The 18,303-nt window shown below is 46.4% G+C and overlaps 1 protein-coding gene across 1 annotated transcript in view; it reads right to left on the bottom strand.

The window, feature by feature from the left end:
* PRCP (prolylcarboxypeptidase) overlaps positions 1 to 18,303 on the bottom strand; it is a 299,660-nt gene that overhangs the window by 280,096 nt on the left and 1,261 nt on the right. The window lies entirely within an intron of this gene.

Here is an 18,303-nt window from a genome sequence, read left to right as displayed (position 1 = left end):
GTTGTCTAAGTCCCCCGAGGGAGGGGCAGGTGGCCTGTTCCTGGCAGAACTCTTCACGGGAGGGCCCCCCCTCACAGCGCCACTGGGCCATCTCGGGCAGTTCTTCGAGCTCCGTCAGGGCCTCTGGGGCGGAAGGTTCCGGTCCTTCCCCCGGGTTAGTGTCTTCTTCTCCCTCTGAAGGAGGGTTGTCTGCTTCTGGTAGGGTGTCCCGGCTCTCGGGGATAGTGTTCGGTAAGAGGGCTTCACCGCCCTCGGAGAGAGGCAATCGTGCGGTCATGGAGCGCGTGGTGGCGCAGACCCATTCTGGTAGGCCCATCATCTCCAGGTGGGCCCTTCGTTCTACTTGCCCCCACGGGGAACTCTCCAGGTCGTTGCCCAGGAGGCAGTCTACGGGCTGCGATGTCCGGACCGCTACCTTCAGTTCTCCGGAGACCCCTCCCCACTCGAAGGGCACCAGCGCCATCTGGCAGAGGCTCTCAGAATTGTCGGAGGATACGACCGGACAGAGGGCCCCGGTTAGGATCTGGTCTTCTGAAATTAGGCTGCGGTGGACCGCGGTGACACTCGCCCCGGTGTCGCGAAGGCCCTCGACTCGGTGGCCGTTGATGGTCACCTGCTGTCGGTATTTTTCTGTGTTGGCGGGCAAGGGTGCCCCGGGGACCATTTCTCGATCACCAAGGGAGACCAGGGCCATGGCCGCCGGTTCCCATTCCTCGGAGTCTTCCATCTCTTCCCCCAGAGCCACGGAGGCCATCTGCCGGGCCGTGGGGTTGGTCGTTGTGGTTCGCTGATACTGGGGACACTGTGGGTCATTGGCGTAGTGTCCGGGCTGTTGGCAGCGGAAGCAGGTGATCCTAGCTCGTGGACCTGGTCGTCCTGGGGCTCCGGTGCTTGCTGGGGACGGTGCCGAACCCGCCGCTGGTGGGCTGCTGGGGGGGCTGGTTGAGGACCCCCCGGGGAAGTCTCTTGGTCGGCCGTGGTTCCCTCCGCCCCTCTGGCGGGGGGGGCCTTGACTGTGGCGGCCGTAGTCCCCCACGGGGCCCCGGGTGGCCCGGGTGTTCACCCAACGATCAGCCTCAGCGGCCAGCTTCCGAGGGTCGGTGAGTTTACTGTCCAGGAGATGCTGGCGCAGTTCTATAAAGCAATTGGCCGCTAAATGTTCCCAGGCAATCAGATCGAACAGTTCTTCGAAGGTGGAGACCTTGCTGCCCTTGATCCACCCGTCCAAGGCTCGGCTGTAAAAGTTCACGTATTCTACCCACGTGGTGCCCGGTATCTTCTTGCAATCTCGGAACCGTTGTCGGTACATTTCGGGGGTGAGTCCGTACCGGCCCACGAGGGCTTCCTTCATGTGGCTGTAGGAGTTCATGACCGTGGAGGGCAGATCTAGCAGAGTATCTCTTCCTTCGCTTAAGAACCGGCCCCATAGGCCAGCCCCCCAATCCTTCTGCGGGACTCGGTGAGAGGTCATGGCGACTTCGTAGGCCTTAAACCACTGCTGGATATCATCGTTCTTGTAATACTCCTTTACCACATCCTTGGGGATGTGAACTTTGGTTTCCCCGGTGGGAGCGGACGGTGGATTCCCGGGTGGCTGTGACTTTTCGTTTCTAGCCCGCCACTCAATCTCCTTCAGGCCGCGTTCATGTTCTAGCTGGAGTTTCTTTTCGTCGTGCTCCCTTTGGAGTCTCTTCTCTTCGAGTTCCCCTTGTAGCCGTAACTGCTCGACGGCCAACTTCTTCTCTGCCAGTTTTATTTCTCCCTCGATTTTTAGTTTTGCCAGTTCAAGTTCGTGGTTGCGGCTTCTCTCTCGGTCCGCTAGTTCCTCGGGGGACAGGTTCCCCTCTGGCCCGTTGTTTCTCGCCGGGATGCTTGGTGGTTCATGGGTAGAGTCTCCTTCCGTTTGGGTCGGGGGCGCCCCCGTCTCGACCCAGGTTTTCAGTACTTTCTGGAAGTCTTCCTTTGTGCTTAGTCCGGTGGTAGCGATGCCAAGGTCTTTGCAAAACTGTTTTAATTCTCTATGCGTGTAATAGTCCAATTGATCCTCTCGGAACGGTGAGCTTATTTCGGTACCTGCGGCACCCAGGGAGGTTTCTCCTTCCATCTCTGTTTGGTAGTGCGTCAGTCGTTCACTGCCCGCTCTCTTTCGGTGTCGGCTCGGATCCCGTCGTCTGCCACCAAATGTTGGAAAGGCGTTCGCCGGAGGGGGGTTCGACACACGTCCTGCCCACCCCTTTGACCCACCTCTCCCAAGTAGGCTGAACCCGGCGCGCACACCCTGAGATACACTACGAACAGAGTGACACCACACGTGTTCTTTGTAGGACGATAGGTTCTTTTATCGATGATTTCAAGGGATCTTTATGATCCAAGATGCAAGCAGTACAGCAGTGGCACAACGTACCACAAATCGGTCGGGGGGAATGGGGGTAGCGGGACAGTCTTTCAAGGTAGTGTCTCTGCGAAATACCCTGCGGAAAGCTCACAATCCTCGAGCTGGAGGGTGTCGTGTCTCTGGACGATCTCTTACCGAGTCGTCCTCAAGGGGGAGCGCCGCGAGTCTCTCAGCAGGCACAGGTGGTCGGAGTTCAGGAGCCGCGATTCCGTCAGCAGGCTCAGATGGTTCAAATAGCTGGGGGCCGCGAGTCACTCAGCAGGCCTAGGTGGTTCAGTGTTCGGGAGCCGCGACCTCGTCCGCAGGGCTTAGATGGTTCAATAGCAAGAGGCCGCGAGTCACTCAGCAGGCCCAGGTAACTTCAGCATTCAGGAGCCGCGACAGCGTCTGCAGGCTCGGATTGTTCCAGGTCTTCTCTGCACTCGTTTCTCCGGCGCCCCGTGTTATACTCCGCTGGTTCTTTGAAGTCCGGAGTGCTCGCAGAGGGGGGACTGGGGTGACGGAGGGGGTTCGGCGGGATTTCCTGCCGCTCACTTCTTTGGTCTTTTCAGGTGGGTCTGGGAGGGACCCCAGACGCTCGGCAGGGGAGGCGCCTGCTCCCCAGGGGCCTGGTGGCCGATCAAGTCCTCCCGGGGAAGGCGACCCGAGGTGTGACTGGGCTGGCGCCTCTGGGTCTGGCTCGAGGGTTCCCGCTCCCTCAGTTGGACATGCGTGGTAGGGTGTTGAGTCTGTCAGGCCTCTGGCCGGCCCGCGGATCGGGGGTGGCTGGGGCGGCCGGAGTCGGAGATGTCGTGTCTTGAGGGTGGTTGCAGGTTGGCTGGGTGATGGAGAGGGCAACGCCGTGAGGCCGGTCTCACAATTATTTATTGGGTTTTGTAGTATTAATATTCAGATTTTAGTTCTTCCCACACCTAAAACTACATGGTATGGTACATACTGTACACTGCTCCCCTGTTAAGTACGGCATGACTGGCCTGCCAAAATGTAAAGAAGGGTGAGAAATTTGACGCACCTGGTCATGGGCATAGGATTAATAGGGGAAACAGGTGATTTATCCGCTCTAAATTTTGAAGTAGGGTGGACACAGGGGGACAATATTCCCCACCACACCCAGTTTTTATAAAGACGAAAGTGAAGATCTAAGAGTGACAGACAGAGCATGTCTCTATGAAGATATTCTGCACACCACCTAAATCTCCTTGAAGCGCCTCTGTGGGGGTTCTAAGGCCTCTTTGCTTTTTTAATCATTTAATCGTGCTCATTGAGGTGTTGACTGGGTCCTAAATTCCTCTGTTTGTCAAGCCAGGTGAGTTAATGTTACTGCTGCCTTGGCTGATTTGAGAAAAGAATGATTTTAGGTGAGGCTCAACACCCCACCACGGCAATTTGATAATTAACAGAAAACAAAAAGGCCCCCCAACCCCCAACAGTGTTTTCGTCCTCGAGTTTACAGCTCTTCAAAGAGAAGCTTGCGCAGTGTAGAATGATTTTAGACAGGCGTGTTCCGTCACTATTTGCTCTTCGCTGCCTGTAGGAGTTTTCCACACAGAAAGGCACACATTCTTAGGACAAAGCACAAGTATACATATATGTACAGTGTCAGTTTGATTTAAGGTGTGATAAGTATTTATTGACCTCCATGTATTAACTATAATTGAAAAACACTAAGTAAATAACTGAACATAAAGCACTGATCTTTGGTGTTAAACTGAAGAGAGAAGGATGTAACTCTACAGTCTCTGAACTGCAAGATATGCAGTCTAGGATTCAAATCCCAGCTTCGCCATTTGACAACATTGTGTGATCCATGGGTCATAGCTTTACTTCACTATGTATCGTTTTCCTTAATCATCCAGTTTGAGAGCACAATTCGGCAAAGAATTTGAGCTCTACAAAAACTTCCCTTTTATTTGGGTGATATAAATAAATTTTATTTCGCATTTCTTAACAATGTAGACTATATAGAGAACATAAAAACCTGACATTTTGAGTAACTTGTGGGAACACCGTCAGGGTATGGGAGTGTTCTTGAATGTTTCATGTTTAAAAAATATTATCTTCAATAAATGTCACTCAATTCCTGGGCGAACCGGCAACTTTTTTGTTGGCAAACATGGATAGGGCCTTTGACTCACTGAGCGGGACGCATCTTTTTGCGCTTCTTAGTCATCTTAATTTTGGTCCTCGCCTGCTACAATATATCCAACTTCTCTACACTGATATCACGGCCTCCGTCCGTGTGGCAGATACCGTCTCACCGTCCTTTCCCATTAGGCGTGGCACCCGCCAGGACTGCCCTCTCTCTCCATATCTTTTTGTGCTTGCTATGGAGCCTCTGGCGGCATGGGTGCAGGTAGACGCACAGCTCAGGGGGTTGAGTGGCCGGGGGCGGTATCTGAGTGCATAGCTCTATTTGCAGATGATGTATTATTTTTCCTTCCAAGACCTGACCATTCAGGACCCAGACTCCTCAGGATCATGGAGATCTTTGGTGACGCATCTGGGTTATATATGAACTCCCGTAAATCCTAGCTGTGGCACCTGCGCAGCGCGGGCCCTCTGGGTCGGTGGTCCGAGGAGGTTGCGGTGGTGCGGGATGGTTTAAATATCTGGGGGTCTGCCTGGCTGCCTCGCAACCCTTGTCTTAGGAAAGGAAGCTAGCCCCTTTGTGGGTGCAAATCAAGGAGCAGACTCACTCTTGGTAAAAGATTATGCATTCTTCTGCTAGTGGTGGCTAGAGCCGCAACAGATCACCCTCCCGAAGGCTGGTCTAGAAGTGAGCAACAAAAATTGCTTGGTAGAGCCAGACGGGGGCTTCACGGATGCAGAAACACATCATGAATCATGTAGACCCTACAAGGGCTTGTAATATTCATCACACTAGAAAGTGAATCCAGCGTCCCATAGATAGCATAATATTGTGTAGATTACACTGCTCGTTGGAATGGAATGATCCTTTAATATGGGGAAGGACAGAACACCCAGGATGTCACAACAAATCAGAACAGACAAGTACAACACAGGTCCCAAATGGCAGTAGTACCACAGAAGAACTGGGAGACTCACAGTCGACCCGTGCAAAAATGGATTAATCAATGGCTCAAATCCTTGTGTCTGCAGAGTGATCCAGAAAGGTGTTGGAAAACAAGATTGATGCAATCTATGTAAAGATGAATCTACTGAGGGTTAACTGTCACAAGGTCAGTGACAGATCGCCATAGACTGAAAGAGCAGTCCTGAAAACAGAGGCGTCAGATCTCAATACAAGAGTCAGTTTTGTGTCCGGTCCTGTCCATTTTCTAGGCACAGATAGGAGGTCACTGAGGGGAGATCAAATCTAAACAACTCCAATTTCTGGGATTTACAGTGAGGATGGAGAGTTTGTCACTGGAGCATTTCCTGAAATAAATGGATTACTGAGACTCTTAAACACATTGGACTATCGAATTGCTTTGTTGTGAAGAGGGCGCATAGAGCACAGGTGCCTCCTCCAGCTCAAGGTGCTCGTCCTAGGGCCATCATAGCCAAAGTCCATAAATACTGGGACAGAGGCATTATCCTTCAGTATACTCGGGCATCTGAAAAACAAGGACTACAGAATTATATTTCCAAAAAGTGCAAAATCTCAATTCTTTGAGGAGAGGCATGGAATTGGCCGGAAATGGGCATCAGGACAGGTGCTGCCCAACTCAATTCGGTGGGACGTGGCCCCCGCAGAAGTCCTGGAGGAGTAGCAGGTGCCACAAGTAGGAATACCAGCGTTTTAAAGAACCTCCTTTAGAGCCAAAGTAGGGCAGTAGTCCAAAAAATAGCACCACCGGACATGTGGACCAGATCCAGAAAAGAACAGTGAAGCGGGAGGCTAGCGGTGACTTAAAAAGTCAGAGTCAGCCACAAAATAGGGACTAATGCAAAAGGAACAGATGATGGACGTAATGCTGAATCAATCAAACATTCATCACCAGTCACAAATATGGGTTACATCCATTGTTTTTTGCATGACACGCCATTCCAGTTTAGACCCAGCCATATGCAAATCAGTCTTGACCCTGTACCCAATGGGATCAGTCCAGCCCGAGCTGCCAGGCCAGGCCAGGTTCTCCCTAGAACAGAAACAAGCAACCTGGGTCCGGTTTCGGGGTAACACACCTCATCAGGCAGGCTAGCTTGAATCTGGTGACGTAGCGAGCACGGACCCATGTCTGTGCATAACCTTCCCACTTAGGGCAACAAATGCAAAAGGAACAGATGATGGACGGAATACTGAATGAATCAAACACTCACCCCCAGTCACAGATCTGGGTTAAATCCGTCGTTTTTTTGCACCCCAAGCCATTCCAGTTTTGACCCAGCCATATGAAAATCAGTCTTGACCCTGTTCCCCATGGGAAAAATCCAGCCCGAACTGCCAGGCCAGGTCCTCCCAGAAACTATGGATTTAACCGTGATCTCTTGACGGGGGGTGAATGTATGATTCATTCAGAATTCTGTCCATTATTTGTTTGTGTAACACAAAAATGGGACAAACAGTGGACTGAAATAACGCAGAAATAGTTTGCTAGCTGGGGAAGATAATCCATTCACATACTAGATGCATTTTGTATTCTGTGATCTAGTGATTCTAGATCTGGGACCTTGATCTCCTTTATGCGGTGATGGGAACCCACATGATTAAATGTGTAAATTTAAGCATAACAGGGCAACATCAAGTAATAAAGGCAATGCCTAGTCACCTACACCTCCCTCCAAGAGGACAACTGTATATCATTCAGTAAGAATAGCCAGGGAGAGGAGCATTGGCTTGGACTGCCATTGGTCATATGCGGGGCTACTCATGATGTTTCAGCAGCTTCAGTCCTCTGCAAATTGACTTATATTGTTTGAACCTCAAGGTAGCTTCGAAGGATTTTGTTATATGCACAAAGAGAGATTCTTTGAAGTTAAAGGATAATAGGTAATAATGTTGGCACACAATAGTGGTTGTCAGCCAACAGAATATGGGAGGCACATATATAGTAGCTTCTGGTGTGTTTACACGAAGTGGAGGGATAGGGAAAGTTGAAATAAGATGATATAGCATGACGAAACGCAGATGTGGTTCAGTAAAACTGCCATACAGAACAGACAGCCAAACTCGGCATGCTTCTGGATAGTACTGTTAGAGACTTCTATTTAACTGAAGACGTGTAAAATGCACGAGGCTTTAATGGCTCTGTGAAATGACAGAATATACTCATTTCTCAGAAGTGCTATTACAGGTGATACAAGTAACACACAGAAGAAGCTAAAGACCTAAACAAGTGGAGAGACAAACTGTATTTAACCACCTATTCTGCATACGGTAGGCGTGTCTCGATACAGATAGCACCATATGTCCTTTCAACATTGCTATTCTACAGCAAATGTAAAGGGGAGCTATATCCTGATATAAGGTTTACTAATGGGTAAAGGAATATACTTCATAAACACGTATGCCCTCAACATGGGTGTTATGGCCTGTTTCTGTAATATCTTGGAACGTAGATGTGCCAATGACATGGGCAGGAGACTAAACTGTATATTTGATGCCAAAATTGACAGGTGCCCCCGAGCTGCAAACAAAGCCTGGAAAGGCAACGGCCTTTGTAGAGTTTATGGAAGCTCTAGGCTGCTTAATTATTTGGAGAACCCTACCTACACCTGTTAGACAGAGAGTACTCTTGTCACGCTAACAAGCATAACATATACAGTAGACTAGATTATATTCTGGGAGACCTTAGCATGAATGTTAAGCAGGCAAGATATTTGAATGGATTCCTCTCAAATCATTTCCCTCTATACTCAAAAAATATGATTATGGAAGGATTACCACACAGATTACACTTGGAAACTGAATCCAGAGATGATGTTAGGCCCACTCTTTCTATCAGATACTCGTACCATAATTGAAAATAATTGGTGTTCTGCAAACTCTAAATTAAATGAATGGTTGCTTATAAAGGTGGTCCTGAGGGGCAGGTGTATGCATAGAATGTACCATATTAAGCAGCAGGTACAGAACACCCTTGTAAATCAAGTGGAGAGAATTACCACTCAGCCTCAGTCTAGAGAGGAGTTATTGAAACCCAAGAGAGCTGGGGAAGTTATGGGATAAACTTGACAACTTTACCTAAAAGGAATACAGATAAAGGATGTTATACACCAGCTGAGCAGTACAGGTTGCACACTGGGCAATTCCTAATTCATGGCAACTCATCACCACACTCCACTCTCTATGGAGCACAACCAATACTGACCCACACAATCATTCCCGGATTCACACATCATACACCATTAATAATGATAGCAAGTTAATCTTGTGGCTCAGGTGATCTATTCCATCTCAAAAAGATTGTCCATTGAGTTTGCGGAGGAAAAGATGGAATAAAGATGTAGGTGGTGCCCTTACTCAGAATGGGAGAAACGGGGTCACGCCACCACAATATCACCAGCAATGCCAGGTCCAGTATATTAATTTTAACATAATACACCATGCATACCTGACCAGTGAGTGACTGTGTAGGAACCAGCTCCAATTGTCCCAGATGGCATATTTCGTTGGGTGATATTAAGCGTATGTTCTGAAAATGTCTGGGTGCAGGACATTAATGGAGGAAAATCAGTCAGAGACTAGCATCCATAACCAGTCGTACAAACCTATACAGTCAGGAGAGTTGCATATTGGGTCTCTTTAAGCTCCCCAGGCAGGACAAGCAGAGCAGAGTACAGATTTTGACATCAAGGCGTCTTACTAGCCAGAAGATCCATAACAATAAAATGTAAAGCGCCACCAGTTCCTAGAATAACGCATCGGTATGAAACAGTTGTAAATTGGGCTGAAGCAGAGGCCATAGATTTGCAAAGGGAGGAGCCTAGCATCCTCAGGAAAAATGTCCCTGCATGCCTAAAGGGTTATATGTTATATGCCTTTAAAGACAAGATTAAAGATGATGCTATTACCCACATAATTGCTGGCATATGGTGTAACAAGAGATATGCAAGTCCCCATTTAATTTAAATGTTTAATTGTTTATTCCAAACATTTTAGATAGACTTGCGCCGTTTTTCAAAACTTCACTGAATGTCAGGATCGTTTTAATTTTACATGTACTTTATTCTCTATAGGACTTCTCATACTACACTCGTTGAACTGCGTGCACGCAGACTACACCCAACATGGCTGCCCCAGTCCGCGTTCTAGTTCCCCTTCAATTATTAAAAACTCCAGCGCTAGAAACTCCGGTGCTATTTAAGCTATCGGACGCCCAACCCGCTAGCACCATCGAGCCATTGGGCTCTATCTAAACGGTATTCAACCGTTTTAGGACCCCCAGCACTCGGTGCCATCTGACTCATCTAAATTGAGGTAAGGAGTCTTGTCCCACGCGCAGCCCTGATCTCTAACGCTTGATACCTTCCACTTTTAACTACACTTTCCCTATTACAGGCTGTTTTTTTTCCACCAAATAATTGCCACCCAATCGGTTGACACCCCGGGGTTACGCACCGACGTTCCCCACCCTTGGAAACCCTTCAACAGCTGCTACCTGATTCCCTGCCAACGGCATTGCATTAATTTGCTCACACGAAGGTATGAATATACGTTCCACACGCCGCTATCACTTGCGACCCTCTCCCCTCTGCGACTCCATTTACACCAAAGTTCTCCTTATTACAGGTTCATTGTTGCCGGTCATTGCTCCCAACAGAGCTTCTGCATCCTCTGTGTTGTTTTTCTGAATCTCGCTTGAAATGTAACAACTATTGACCGATCTTGGTAAGGCCCATTATTGCCTTTTGCACCCTTATCACGCGCCCCCGCTTAAACACCACCATTCCCTAAATAGAAATTGAGGAAGCCGCATTGAGCCCATGAGCTCCTTACGCACAATTGAAATTCCGATTTTAGGTTTGCTAATCCAAATTTATTAAACTCGTTCATTCCTGGTATAATAATTTCTCGTTCATTAGGCTCCTTAACTAGTGATCCTCCCTCCCCAACAATTTTGCTCTACGCTGTGACCACATGCTCACCCCACAAAGCTCCCCGCGAGGCTTCTCACCAAGACCCCTCTCATGGACCCCCCAGTGCGCCGCTAGCATGATGCGTTTAGGAACCTATTCCCCATTAACACACTATTTTTTCCTTTTCCTTCCTTTTTCCCTCCTCTCAATTGTTGGATTGTTTTAATATTGTTACAACATACAAATGATGGACGGAATGCTGACAATGCAGACATTCTCCCCCAGTCAAGAGATCTGGGTTAAATCCATCGTTCTTTTGCCCACTACACCACCCCAGTTTAGACATGGCCATATGCAAATCAGTCTTGACCCTGTGCCTCATGGGAACAGTCCAGCCCGAACTGCCAAGCCATGTCTTCCCTGGACCGGAATCAAGCATCCTAGGACCGGTTTCTGGCTATCAGCCGTCATCAGCCAGGATAGCTTGACTCCAGTGGCGTAGTGAGCACGGGTCCCACGTCTGGGAATACCCATCCCACTTAGGGCGAAAAGCGTTACAACAAACAAATGATGGACGGAATGCTGACAATGCAGACATTCTCCCCCAGTCAAGAGATCTGGGTTAAATCCATCGTTCTTTTGCCCACTACACCACCCCAGTTTAGACATGGCCATATGCAAATCAGTCTTGACCCTGTGCCTCATGGGAACAGTCCAGCCCGAACTGCCAAGCCATGTCTTCCCTGGACCGGAATCAAGCATCCTAGGACCGGACCCCTCTCATGGACCCCCCAGTGCGCCGCTAGCATGATGCGTTTAGGAACCTATTCCCCATTAACACACTATTTTTTCCTTTTCCTTCCTTTTTCCCTCCTCTCAATTGTTGGATTGTTTTAATATTGTTTAGACACACATGTTGTTCAGCCACTTATCTGTCCTGATGATGATCCCATTATTCGTTTAAACGGGATCGAAACGTCGTCGACCTTTGTAAACAGCGTGCACACAAATTATTTCTCTAAACCTGTGTCACGGCTGTGCTTATTATTACGCTGGTTTCATTCTTTACATTTTTTAACAAGCTTTTTTATTTTGCCTGAATGTTTTGTTCTTTTGTTCAAATGTCACAAATTCTTCACAAACTACCTCACCTTTATGTCTCTGGATACAGGACTGTATCCCACTGTGTATTTTCTCGTGTTTTGATAATTAAGAATAAATTGGATTAAATCCCACTATCCGGCTGGATAGTCAATATATAGGATTGATTCCTTTCTATATTTATTTAACTTTATTGACCTTTGACAAGGACCGTTGTCCGTTATAAAAAGCGTCAGGGATGCAGCGCGCAGTCGGGGCAATGCATCGGTTCCAAAGACGCTGCGGGCTGCAGAGGCGATGCGGGTCTTTGCTATGGGCACAAGGTCAGCACAGCAAAGCAGGAGTTCCTTCAGAGCAGCAGTCCACCCATCCTTTCAGTAATAGCCATTTAGTCACACATAGGCTTGTCGTAGTCTGTGGCTGTCTGGGAGGAGTACACAAAGCCCAACTGTAACCCACAACCAGTCATGTGACCAAGAGACAGGCTGCAGGCACCATATGGCTATGGCAAGAATACAACTTTTGAAAAGTTGCATTTTCAGAATTGTAATTTAAAATCCGACTTCACCATAGGTTAGGATTTTAAACTGCGATTTCAGAGACACCAAACGTGATGGGGTCACCTGTTCCAATTTGGAAATTACTTATAAGATGTAATAAAGTAACTCCGATGTTATCCTATGAGAGTGGTAGGCCTTGCAATAGTGAAAAACAAATGTAAGAGGTTTTCACTACCAGAACATGTAAAACTTAAAAGTACATATCCAACTTTTTAATTACACTGCACCCTGCTCTGGGGGCTACCTTAGAGGGTGACGTATATGTATTAAAAGGAAAGGTTTGGGTCTGTCAAAAGATTTACTTTGCCAGGTCGAAATAGCAGTTTAACACTGCACACATATAGGCTAGAATGAAAGGCCTGAGACTAAGTGCTACTTAAGTGGGTGGAACAAGCAGTGCTGCAGTTCCACTAGTAGCATTTAATTTATAGCCCTTGGACATGGGTAGTGCCACTTTTCTAGGGACTTTCAAGTAAATTAATTATGCCAATTGGGTACAAGCAACTGTTACCATGTTTTAGGAAAGGAGGACAAGCGCCATAGCACTGGTTAGCAGTTGTAAAGTGTGCAGAGTCCTAAGGCCAGCAAAAAAGGAAGTCAGCAAAAACAAAAGAAGTCTGAAGGGGAAAAGTTGAGGGAAAACCACGTCAAGAACGCCAGATCTAACAGTTGGGCTTTAAAAAATTATAATATACATACACTGCGAATTTTAATACGTTCGGTACAATCATGCAACCAAAAGTTGGAAAGGGAGAAAAGTAGGCGTATACACCAAGGCGATGTGTTGCAAGACCCGACCTGAAGAAACCGAAAATAACTCGTGAGATTGCAAAACAGCTTCCTCTGATCACATGATGAAACGCACTTCTTTATTAATAACAGACAAAACAACGAACAGCCTCAGCAGAAAGGAGCTCACTCGTGCGTCTGGTTTAGTCTTTAACGTGCCACGGAAAGTAACAAATCAGCAATTTTCACTAACTAAAGTCAAAGAAAGAGGATGTTTGAGCAAATGTGCAAATCGCTGACAAAGGCGTCCACTTAGAGGAAGTTACAGAGACACCGAGTCAAGGCTTAGGAAACCACATCATGCCAAATTGACAGGAATCCCCTTTTCATCAGAGACAAACGCGTTTCCTTGGTTTTTCAAAATATTAAACAAAAAACTAATCTTCACTGGAAACAATAAAAACTGTTCACCGAGTAAAACTGCGTGTGCATGCCGTATGTACACTAGGACGTCAAAGGGGCTCAGCTATAAGTAGTGTAGCAGGTGCAGTGGCACGGAGGCGGCAGGGGCCCCGCGTTCTCTGCACCAGCTGCAGTTTAGTTAATAGTCTTCCTGCTAAGAATATTTCTTGCGAAAGCCTCCCCGAGGCCTAGCTATGAGTTGCTTCTTCCTCAAAGAGTAGGGGGAAATGTCACAGTCATGGAGATAGGTCCCAGGCAGGCTGGCAGGGGCAAACACTGTATTGAGAAGCTGTAGAGATGTTCCCCCATCTCGAGGGAGACGGTAGAGGAAGGGAAAAGGAGCAGGGGGAAAAGAGAAGAATGGGAAGGAACCAAGCAAGAACAAAGGAGGGGGGAGGAGATGAGGGAGAAAAGCTAATGCAAGACAGATGTGAAAGCAAATGGGAGGAAGAGGAAAAAGGCACATGAACAGTAAAGGGAGAATGGTAGGTTACTGATAGAAAAAAAATGATTAGTGGGAAGTGAGGAGACAGCAAAGAGGAAAAGAAATGTAAGAAAGAGATAGACGATAAAGAGGAGTAAGAAAAGAGAGTCAGGAAGCAGAATACAACTGGATATGAAGGATGGAAAGTAAAGATGACAACATTGACCTGTTTTAAAAGCCACCTTACTCTCAGCAAGTAGAGGGAATCATTAATACGAGCAAGTAAGTAAAAACAAGGAGAATTATAAACTGACTTATTTAACAAAACATACATTCATTCATTTACTGCAGTAACTGAACAATAAAAATACACTAAATGTCCTTAGAATAAACTTATCAAAGATACATAAGCAGGGGGAAAAAAAGAATCTTGGGGAGGGCCCATACTGTAATCGGAATAATGCCCAGCTCTCTGAAGTATTGTAAGCAACAGAACTCCACTGTGGAGAATTGATAAAGTATAAAGGTTTAATATATCCAATGAATTAAAATTACAAAAAAACTTAACAACAACAAGGATCAAAAGACAAGGGTTTGCTACAACAGTAAATTATATTATCAAGCCAATGTAATCGCAAGTCAGCAAAACATTCCAAGAATGTATTGAGGTGAAGAAGTGTCATCTGTCGAGTGTGTGGAAGTATTTTTCAGGCTTCATAATGTTAAGCAGAAAAGCGGTAAGCCAACTGTGTTATCTAAAAACAAGTTTGAAAGTCTGTGTTCTCTGTCATAGTCACACTATGGAAAGTATGTGCCAAGCACCAAGAAATAAACTACACATATTTCTTCTACTTTATCAATGTTGTGCTCTGTCTTGATCCCCCTATCCTGGTGATGACCGCCAAACCTTGATAGGGTCGAAATGCCATTGATACGATGGCAACCAAAATGTCAATCTCATGCTCTTTCAATCTCCTTCCACAAATAGTAAAACACCCAGATCTGAATACCAATAATAGCACTACATTTATCAAGTACACTATGCACTGCCTTTCCAAAATACGAAGTAGGAGGACCAGTAGCCAACAAAATTGAACTAGAATAAATATGCTTTTCTGACAAACCAGTTCAACCCTGAAACCAATATAGCAAAAAACAGGCAGCTTACAAACTTCAAAGCAGCAGCTCTTCCGCGAACTACGATGTGATACACAATGCAAAAGTTATGACAAGAAACTAAACCGAGACTCCCATGTAGAATTGTTGGCAAGGGTGCACAATACCAGCAAAGACTAAGAGATTTCAACCCAAAAAAACATATTAAATGGGTCTTACAGTTACCGAGCACTGGCAACCTCGAGACTGGAATATGGGGTCGCTATCGTCGTTGCCCCACCACAGTCTTGACAGCCTCAGTGAAAGCAGATCACAGACCAGAGTGAAATTCACATCTGCCAATCCTAATCAAGCTCTAATGCCCCCTCCTCTAAACCTCCTGCACTTTCAGATCTGCCAGGGTCATATTCGAGACTCTAAAACAAAATGCACACTACTATCAGAAGAACAAGTTAAAAATCTCAGGCAGCGAAAGTTAGGTTTGTTGCATCAACAATCACCAACCAGACTCACTTTGTTGCAACAAAGCCTCCAATGAAAGCTACTCCTTTTCAGGTTTGTTTCCAAGATCTGGAATCACAATCCTCGAAGTTTCAGTAATGAACTCTCTTTTGCATCCATTCAAAAACGTTCTGAAAAACAACTTCCTATTGAAACTGATGGTCCCCTTCTCTGAATCTATGCGTTATCTCAAAATGAGTAACAGATTCCAACACGATTACGTGCATGTGCTCTGAAACCCATCTAATGGCCAGCTGCAAGGGCAGGGGCAATTATAAAACTGTAATTGTAGTTTACTTTCTATCTTGCACCCTTAAGCTGTATCCACTTGCAGACGTTTCATATGCTTGTACTTCTCTATTTCTTTTAATCATTGTAGATAGTACATCACACATGGAGCAATCCAATGTAATGGACTCATCTTCCTTCAACATAAACTCCAAGCTTACTGATAAACCAGATTGCTGCTCTCTAGCTCACCCCTTCCTTCAATAACACCTAAAACTTGGAGATGCTCTTTCTTAGTCCAGTTGGGCAAGTCTGGAACTCGATTCCTGCAAGAATAAGAGATTTGACAACCACCTAAAATGAATGAATGAATGAATGAATTCCGATTTCTAAAGCGCACATAGCTGCCCTGAGGCGTCCAAGCGCTGAGCATACCAACTGAGGTTTGGGTTAGGAGGAGGCAGATTCAGCTCCACAGTTATGTAGTGAACAGGAGCGTTTTCAGCTGTTTGCGGAAGGAGAGAATCCAGAGAGCCTAAAAAAACTGGTTATTTCCGGTCATATATCTAAACACACACCACTGCAAAAGAACGCGGTAAGTAAGCTCTTGTTCAATTGGGTCTACACTCACACCTTTCAGCAACACCTCTGTCAGATACAAGCTTGTTGCACCAGGAGTGTGACACATCTCCGATTCCATGCATCACACCCAATGCTTTCCATAGAGGCCACGCTATGATCCCACACCTAGTCAACAATGCATTCCAAAAAGCCCTCCCAGGAACCCAATAACTACTGAAGCACTTCAGTGCCTGACAAGGGCTATGAAACCCTGTATAAACCATTGGTTGTACAAATACCATCAAGCTTGGTCCTGTCCACAGGGCGTTCCTATTCTGCAAAGAGTCTGCGGAAATGTCTTGAATATGTTTATCACATTCTGTTGGAAAAAGGTCTGAGGTGAAGCAAGGATCCAGTGGTTCCAAAGGTACCACTACCGAGAAAGATAGTGAGTGCTCTTCGTTTGCATTCCTATTTGAAAGGCTGAGGAGCACTGCCCATAAGTAGGCAGTGCTATATGAGATAGCATGAAGACCACTGAACAATAGGTAGAGGAAGGTGGTCCCACTTTCTGCACCAAGAAGAAAGATGTAGGTCAGAAGTGCAATTAAATGGCATTTTGATTATAGGGCACCAAAGGGAGAACGAGCGTGCCATGAAAGATTATTAAAATTATGAAAAGATTAGCAGGCAACAGCATGACTGTGCATTGCTATTACCTCCATGTTGCTGATGGTCAGACAAATAATCAGTGCTAAATTTGTGAAAAAATAAGTGCTGGGACCCTCGTCAGGAGGCTACTACTGCTTGCACCAGTCCATTGCTCTCGTGAGTGCCGCCTATGACGGAACCAGCACAACTACTAACCATGAAACCCTACAAGTGTGACAATTCAGACTATTCCAGGCCCCCAGAGCTGTAGGAATGACTTGGATGACGGGAAATGGCCATTCTAAGGTATACTGAATTAATAATCAGCGGCTGTTGTGCTCAACTCTAGATTAGACAAACTGTGCCACCATGTGGCAGATTGTCATTGTTGACAATTAAGTCCTGGTGCCGAACACCAGAAACCACCGGCTCAAATTAGGCACTGCAACCAATCACAAAGTGTGCCGAGAACCTGTGAATGAGAGATTCCAGGAACTGAAAATAAGCATCTATCTATTCATCCATTCACACTTCCATCCATCCTCTGGTATCCACCAGTCACCTTTTCATTCTATCATCCATTTGTTCTTTCATCCATCAGTAAGTCTTTCATCATTTGGTCTCTCCATTGGCCATTCCATCCATTCCTGCGTTCACACATCCATCATCTATGCATGCATCCATTCATACATCTATCTACCTGTACAACTATCCACCCATACACCCATCATTTGACTTATCCATCCATCAATTAAGCCTTTCTTCTATCAAATGATCCTTTTGTCCATCCATTCACCCATCCATCCTCTCAGATTTCCATTTACTCTGCCATGTTTTCACTCACCCATCCATCCTCTCAGATTTCCAGTTACTCTGCCTTCCCTTCACCCACCCAACCATCCGCCCAGATTTCCAGTTACTCTGCCATCCCTTCACCCAACAATCCTCTCAGATTTCTATTTACTCTCCCATTCTTTCCTCCACCCATCCTCTCAGATTTCCATTTATTCTGCCATCCTTTCATCCACCCATCAACTCACCCACTCATCCACCGATCCTTTCACCCACCCTCTCACCCGCTCATCCACCCTTCCTTTTTTACCTGCTAATCCACCCATGCTTTCACCTACTTATCCATCAATCCTTGCACCCATCCATTCTTACACTCACCCATCCTTTCACCCATTAATTCATCCGTCCTTTCGCCCACCCACCCATACTTTCACCCACCCATACTTTAACACGCTCATCCATCTTTTCAACCACCCATGCTTTTACCCACTCATCCATTCATCCTTTCACCCACTCATCCATTTATCCTTACATCCACTCACGCATGTCTCGCCCATCCTTCTTTCCCTTTTGTATCAACTCATCCTTCTTTCTTTTAGCGTTAATTATGAGCTTTTTTCTCCCAATTTGCAAATAAAAGACACCCATAAAGAAACTCACCCCGCTGTAGGTAGCTCCCAAAGCAGGGGTTCACGACGCCCCTAATAGACACCCTACTAAAAAAACAATATTTCTCTACAGCCTTCCATAATGCCACCATCCGTCCTTGGAAACCTGCCTCAACCTCTACAAATATTTTT

The sequence above is a fragment of the Triturus cristatus genome, chromosome 8, assembly GCF_964204655.1.
Source record: "Triturus cristatus chromosome 8, aTriCri1.1, whole genome shotgun sequence".
Lineage (NCBI taxonomy): Eukaryota > Metazoa > Chordata > Amphibia > Caudata > Salamandridae > Triturus > Triturus cristatus.
This window is presented reverse-complemented; position numbering and strand designations above follow the sequence as displayed.